The sequence below is a fragment of the Gavialis gangeticus genome, unplaced genomic scaffold (assembly GCF_001723915.1).
Source record: "Gavialis gangeticus isolate Ggan-Ray unplaced genomic scaffold, GavGan_comp1, whole genome shotgun sequence".
Lineage (NCBI taxonomy): Eukaryota > Metazoa > Chordata > Crocodylia > Gavialidae > Gavialis > Gavialis gangeticus.
This window is the reverse complement of record NW_017728997.1, coordinates 8815360-8822847: the sequence shown is the minus strand read 5'-3', so window position 1 is coordinate 8822847 and position 7488 is coordinate 8815360.

Sequence of the window (7488 nt, the reverse complement as noted above, 5' to 3'; positions counted from 1 at the left end):
TCTCGGGTGGGCAGGGTGTGGGTGTGAGCGAGGGTGGGGGGGACCCCCCTACATACTGCCCTCCATGGCGCACAGCCCCCACCAGTGGCAGCAGCAACATCAGGTGGCAGGGGTGCTTGGGGCGCTTGTGCCTGGTGCGGGTGCTGCCACTGGTAGCACACAGCTCTGGCCAGCACTGCACATGGGGGTGAAAAGCACAGCCTAGCTCCATCGCATGGGGCTCCAGCTCCCAGCACTACACGCAGCTGGAAGAAGCCCTGCATGATGGAGCCAGCTACCTTCATAACTCCCTGCCATGCAGGTCCTAGGACCCACAGGGAAGTAGGGGACAGGGCTTCCCCATGCTCTGCACTCAGCCCCCACCAGCAATAGCAGCAGCAGGTGGGGGCTATGTGCCTGGGGGGGCAGAGTGTGGGGGTTCCTTATACCCACCTCCCCCACACACCCTATCCTGCCCCCACAACCCCCCCATATACACACACCCCTTCAACATACTCTATTGCCCCCCACTCACAGCCACACTCTCACAACCCCCCACCCCCCATACACTCCCCCACAACCACACCACACAACTCCCACACATAATATAGAAGAATATTTTTTTTTTTGGAGTTATTATGCAGTTATCTCTATATGAACTATGCAAACACAGGTCATAACAATATTTCTTGCAATAAAATTAAAATATGTTATAGTAGGTGTTTGGCTTTTAGTTTACAATTTGGTTTTTTTCTGGTTCCAGGGGGCAAGGGGAGGGTCTTCCAGTGGCAAAGTCTGGTGGGTAGGGGCAGGACTTCAGGTCCCACGATGGTGACCTGGCAGCAGAGCTCCTGGTGTGGCCCTTGACAGCTCACCAAAACTCATTAAGCACCCCTCCAGCTAAAATAATTGCCTTCCCCCATCACAAAGCTTCTTGCTTTCTTTGGCTTATTGCTATTGACCTTTTACTTTAATAAGATGACTATTATCAGTGAAGAGCTACAAGGTATATGAGCCAACACCCTTCTACAGCAAATAGCTCTCTCATGTGTCGATTCACATTGAGGGCTAATTTTTGTTTTTGCTTTTGTTTGTGTCCAAGAAAACTCGGTGGTTCCTTAATTTTTCCCCAAATGTTTGCTCCATTTCTCAATAAGAAATTGAAAGTTTGGCTCTGTGCAAATAAATCATCATGGATTTCATTCCAAAGAACTTGGAAGGCTCACTATATTGTTAATAAAATACCTCCCCCACCTCCCAAGTAGTGCTCTTTCATTTTACAATCTCAGAGAATATGGCTCAAATTAGTTGCATTATTCCCATCTTTGGGGTAGCAGACAGGTGGATGTGCTTTGTGATATTTTGTGCAAGGTAGGCAGGAGGACCCTAGCACTTTCAGGTCCAGAGTCTCTCCATTCAGATATCCTTAACAGAACGTACCAGCAGAATAACTGCACATCTATGAAAGCTCTTAGTCAATAGGGCAATGGCACAGTGTTTTCTTCCATTAAAAAACCTCCCCACTTTACTTCCAAGTCTCATATGAAGTTTCAGTGTGTCCAGTAAAAGTCAAGAGAACTGGATGCAATTATTAGCACCTGTGATCTGGTCTTTTTTTCTCCTCTTTCATGATTACTAAGGTCTTGATAAGGTAACTATGTTGTGTTTGGCTGGGAGAATACTAATATGAATACCCAAGGTATCTATGCTGTTACTGCATCTGAAGTTAGTGCTTACTTAAACAGCTCTCCACCCCTCTTCCATGGGAGCTAACCTGAGTAAGAACTGATTACAAGATCCAGCTGCACTGGGAAATGCAAGAGAAGCTTGTTTGGGAATAAAACCATTTCTGTTGCATTTGTATTTATGGATGCACTTACTGGCTCTTCTTCAGCTGTTTTTCCAATTTAGGACTACTACTGACACTGCAAACAACAAAATAAAAGAGGTGCTGCAATCTCCACAACTCTTTTAATACATTTCTCATGGATTCTGATATAGTAGGAAAAAAAGCTGTTGACCTTGCAGCTCAATATGCTGAGCCTGCCCATACATTAGTTGGACTTCAGTTGTTGGACAGCACGAGAGGCATGCTCAATAGTAAAGAAAAGGAAATATGTGCTTTATCCTCCTTCTGTTTCCTTATCTGTTGAATGGGAATAATACTACCAACTTTTGTAAAGTGCCTTAAGCTATAAAGATGCTACTACAAGAGCTAGCTTTCATTCTTATGGTTTTCTCTCTGGGTCAACAGTTCAGATAACATGTAGTAAGAGGCAACCATTGATCTTTCTAAATCATGGTGTGTGTGTGAAAGGTCACCAGGACCTTTGACTTGTACACCTAGGCAGGAATATGGAGGAATAGAGGTTGCCCAGATCTTCCATCCCTGCTTTAGACCAGTATCCAGAGTCCAGAATGGGTGCATCCCCATAGTTGTGCCACTCCTAGTTGTCCCCAGGGAATGCCCCTGCAAGCACGCTCAGGATAGCAGCCTTAGCTGGGGTCCTAGGCACCTCCTGGGGCTCTGGCAGTGGCAATCCAGGCACATGGAGCCTGGCCTGCAGCTGCAGCATGGCTCTGGCTGGCCAGGCTCTGGTTTTGGGTGGTGCAGGCTGCTACCATGGCATTGTCCTGCTTTTTTTCTGGCATGGGTTTTTTTGACGTCAGGCTCTCCCCATGTCAAAAAAAATCCACCACGCTGCAAAGTAGCAGTGTAGCAAATGCCTGCATGTGCAGTGTGTGCAGTTCACGGTGCCACAGACAGGTCTCAGGCACCACAAACCACACGTGCATGCTTGTCAGGATGTGCCCAACGAGTCTGGATGTTCAGTGCCTCAACGGCTGTAGTTACATACACATCCAGGAATCGAATCCGAGTCTCCCAAGTGGCAGACAGAGATTTTACCACTGAACCACACCACTCTCATACAACATGCAAGTAACCAAAGGAAAAAAAAAAAAAAAAGAAGACGGCAATTGCAATCTGAATTAGCTAAGTGAGACTTAAAAAGAAAGTGCTGCTGATGCCAGCAAAAAGCAAGAAGAGAGGAAAAAAAAAAGCACAAAAGTCTTTGCATATAAATGAACATAGACATTTACTGGAATTAACTTGATAACATTCAGTAGATAGATGGGCATTTAGTCTGTGCAGCAATTGCCAATAGCTAACCTACCCCTGCCAAGGTTTTGGAGCCGAGGCTGGCTATGTGACCAAGTCCTTTCAAAGGGAAGGGCAGTACTACCAGGAAAGTCTTGTTTGTTGTGAAAAACGGTCAGAGATTCACTTTGAAGGTGGGCTTTCCAGCCTGCTTGTTGTTACAATTTAATCAAGGCTTCACTTTGATGACTAAGTCTCATTGGAACCAAAACATTTTTTTTTCCAAATAAACATTCAAACTATATGAAATGCTAATGCTCCTTCCCCAAATTCTTCACTATTGTACCTTCCTCGTTCAGCAAATGTTAATAAGCAACAGGATTAAAAAGGGAGGACTAAGAACTCCTTAATCCACAGCAACTCAGGAGGAACTAGAAAGTATTCACTGTTGTTTGATACCGTGTGAAAAGGTCCAAATAAATTACATTTTTAATCTCTTGATTGCTTTCCTTTTCCTCCTCCATCCCCCTCTACTGTAGATCCTCTGTGAAAGGGGTGGGAGATGCCATACATTCAGGGCACACAAAATACTCGATTAATCCAGTTAGTTCCTTTCCAAGTTTTTATGCTGTTCTATGGACAGGACCGTTGCCATTTACAATTTAGTTCCTTTACTACCCTGTCTTTCACGAGACTAGCTGAATATTTCTCAGTGTCATTGCAGACTATATTGGATAGAGAGAAAACACCACACATTTCTCTCTCGCAGGCTACACCTGTGACAAAGCTGTGTCTTGAGAAAGAAACAGCAGATATCCAGTGGCTCCTACATTGGCTCCCTGCCTAGGTCAGTTCCCGATCATATCTTTACTTGACTTTTCATTCTCGGACATGATCCTTCCCTTGAGTACTTACAGGGTTACCAACGTTGCTGTGAACGTCTCTCCAGAGATGACTGGAGCAATCACTACAGCTGCAGAAGGGATATTATTAGAAGTATCTTTTCTCTTGTATTTCACTGATCATTAGCACTGCACTGTACTTGGACGTCCCTGGATGAAAGGCATTCAGCAAATGGTTAGCTCTTAAATCACCGAGCTGAGATCTGGCTAGAGGGGCTTGACCCTAAAGCTAGAGAGGCTTCTGCACATTTTTGTGGCTTTGGGTGGATGTAAAACCATGTGCGACTAACAAATCCTCTGCTTTCCCAAGGGGAAGGGGTCCAAAACTGCCTCTTCCAATTGTAGGAAAGCATTATCATTAACGCTCAGATATTTTCGTTCCAATTGACTTCTAAGGGTATGCACAACACACTGTCATAGAAGGATTATACGGTGCAGCCAGAGCGATGGGAACATAAATAATGAACAAGTATAATAATATGAAAAAAACACGAGCAATTGCATCAGGCACATTATTCAGATGAATCATGCTGAGAAAGGACATTGCAAATTTCTTACAAAAAAAGTAGAGATAATACATATTTATTTCCTTGTCCATTAGCGTCAGTCATTTATCCTGCTCCCTTTAAGTACCCGAGATAATTCTTTCCCTTCTTGATTGTAGGCATATTTTAGGTGAGGTAGGCAACTGTTTAAGATCTCACTTTATAGTCACCACTAGCTAGAATTGCTGTTGTCAATCACCTTCCTATTGCACACAAGAGTGTCTTGCATTTCATTTAGGATCAAGAGTCCTTTAATTTAGGACTAAGAAGCTTGGATTATGAATTTTGTTCTGGAGATGCTTTATTCTAAAGAGACCGTGATTTATGACAGTCAAGCAAACAGCTTCAGTATCAGCAGAATTGCTGTAGCAGAGGCAACATAATCCACGATAGCTTTATAGCATCCCTGTTTATTAGTATAAAGACAAGAGTCATCAGAGGTCAGTTAGACTGATGTGATGAGAAAGGGTGTCAGCGGGCTACATCAGCAATGGTGAACAAGAAACAGAGCAGACATTAAAAGTGGGATTTCAAGGAGGCCTTAAAAACTTAGGAGCATGAGACAGTGGGAGCCAAATGGACTTTTATGCCATGATTAAGATCCAAAAGTAACCAGATGGAGTTCAGTTGGCAATGTCTAAGAGACTGAGCCACAAAAAAAGGCATGCTTATATCTGCATGGCCACCTTGGCTGAGAAGAGTAGCTTAGTGCCCAGTTCCCAGACCTGACTGGGATTCACAAACTAAGCCCCAAGGAACCATTCAACCTAAAGCAAAGTCCCTTTAGGAGGGACTAGAACCCAGGGTCCCTCCTCATCCGTGGACAGGAGAATCATACTTCCTGTTGCTTTGTCTTCCTCTCTCTCTCTAGCCCTAATAAATTTACCCTTCCTTTCTCAACAGTGGCAAAATTTAATCAAGAGGGGTGATGAGCTTGTCCATCCCACCTTTGCTCCTTTTGTCTAATGGGAAATGTGGACTTGATTTGTGTCCAGCTGAGGAGGACCTTAACTGCAGGTCTTCTGCTTCCTCAGGGAGTGCTCCAAGCCCTGGGCTGTTACTTAAAAGCTAGATTCAAGAGGCAGGAGACTGTCTACTCCATTAGCAAAGATACAGCTTAGGAATCTGAACCCAGGAAAGTTTTTCAGCCTGTGAATCCCAGTCTCGTATATAGGCTTAACTCCAGGGTGCAGACAGAGACCTAACCCTGGGCAAAGAGGCAGTTTTGGGACATTCCCCTTTTTGCAGTATTTGCTATTTGCAAATCTCTCTGTGGATCTCAGCCCAAGGATCTAAATAGTTTCTGAAAATGGGCCTTACACACTTACATAACTTGTGAGGATATTACTTGGAAGATTTGTGAGGCTGCTCACCCTGAACGAGAGGGCTGCCAGGACTCCATCTCAGCATCCGGCTGCTTCTCAGACTGTGTCCGCTAAAGAGCATTTTGCTCCCCTTTCCCACTCAAATTTGGGACACCTCAAATGCTTCCATTGATCTAAACACTAGTCAGAGGTTGCTGGAAACCAAGGAGGCTGCAAAAGTGTGCTCTCCATTTTTTTGTTATTCATTAACCAGCTTCAGCTCTTTAGTATGCTGCTGTACCCTTCCTGTTCTAAGAGCCAGAGGGAGAGATGACAGAGCAAAGGGCAACACAGACAACATCAAGAAGCAAGAGCAGCAATGGAAGTGGAGAAGTATTTCATTTTCATTCCTTTGTAACAGCAGCAGCCTATTCCCAGCATGTGGGCTACTGAGGTATTTTATTTGGCATTCTCTACAGAAACTCTGGAGGTTCTCTCTCACTTGACTGATTAGTGCCAAAGAAGAATGACCTGGTGGTGTTTCAGTGGACTATCTGATAAGAGTGCACTCTGACTATAACACTTATCTGCCAGTGAAAGGTGAAGAAAAGAGCCCTCCAACAATCAGAGGCGTCAACTTTCAAGTATAACCTGCCTGATGTGTGAACTATTTATATAGCTAGCTCTCCACCTTGCTGGCTTCACGGTGCAACATGCTGAGCACCCTCCTCTCACTTTGAGGTTGAGGACACATAAGGGTGCTGTAACAGTCCACATGCAAAAGTCACCATGTCAGAGAAAGAACAATACGTGCAACAGTTGATCTTTTCACAGGTACCTCTTGATGTGACTTTTAGAAGATAGAGCTTTTTGAATGGGGTAGCAAAGGAGGGGGCAGAAATGGAAAGGAAGCTAGAAGCGTGCATTTGGAACATGGGCTTCATCTAGAAGACTTGTTGAAAAGCAGTCATTACCTCAGACTTAAGTAGCCATTTACATCCTAGAATTAATGTGTCCTACAATGTGATAATAGCTCATTCCTTTCTGATCAGTCTACGTTGAAGTGCGATACATTCAGATATGGTAATGGTAGGGGGTGTAATTGCACCATAGATAGAAATATAGTTTATTATAAGCTATTACATCTATAATTGTCTAACTTTCCAAGAGAAAGCTGCTCTCTTTCCAAGCATTTGCCGTCCTTTAAAATGAACTAAACAAACCTAAGTGAGGCAGGAATCATACTGCATTCTGATACTCCTAAGGATCATCTCCCTTACGCCTCTCCAAGGGGTTTCTCTTGTACATAACATGGTGAACAGCACAAGACGTGCGGTCAATAGCTTTTCAATTCTCCCCAGCTCACTCGCACAGACACTTCCATTTCGTATGCGCATACACACTAGGCCTGTGCAAAGCGGCTAGTATTCACTTGATTTAGATTCAGCCGATTTGGGGGACAGTGATGCAATTCGGTGATTTGAATCACTGTCCCAAAACAATTTGGTTGAATCCGATTAGGAGATTCGGCCACTACCAAGTCGGCTGAATTTCCAAACTGAACTGGCCTCATCCCCCACCCACTCTCCCAGCCCTGCCTGGCCCCAGCGTACCAGTACTTTAAAAAATCCTGCGCTCACTGACTTCTGCAGGCCGGG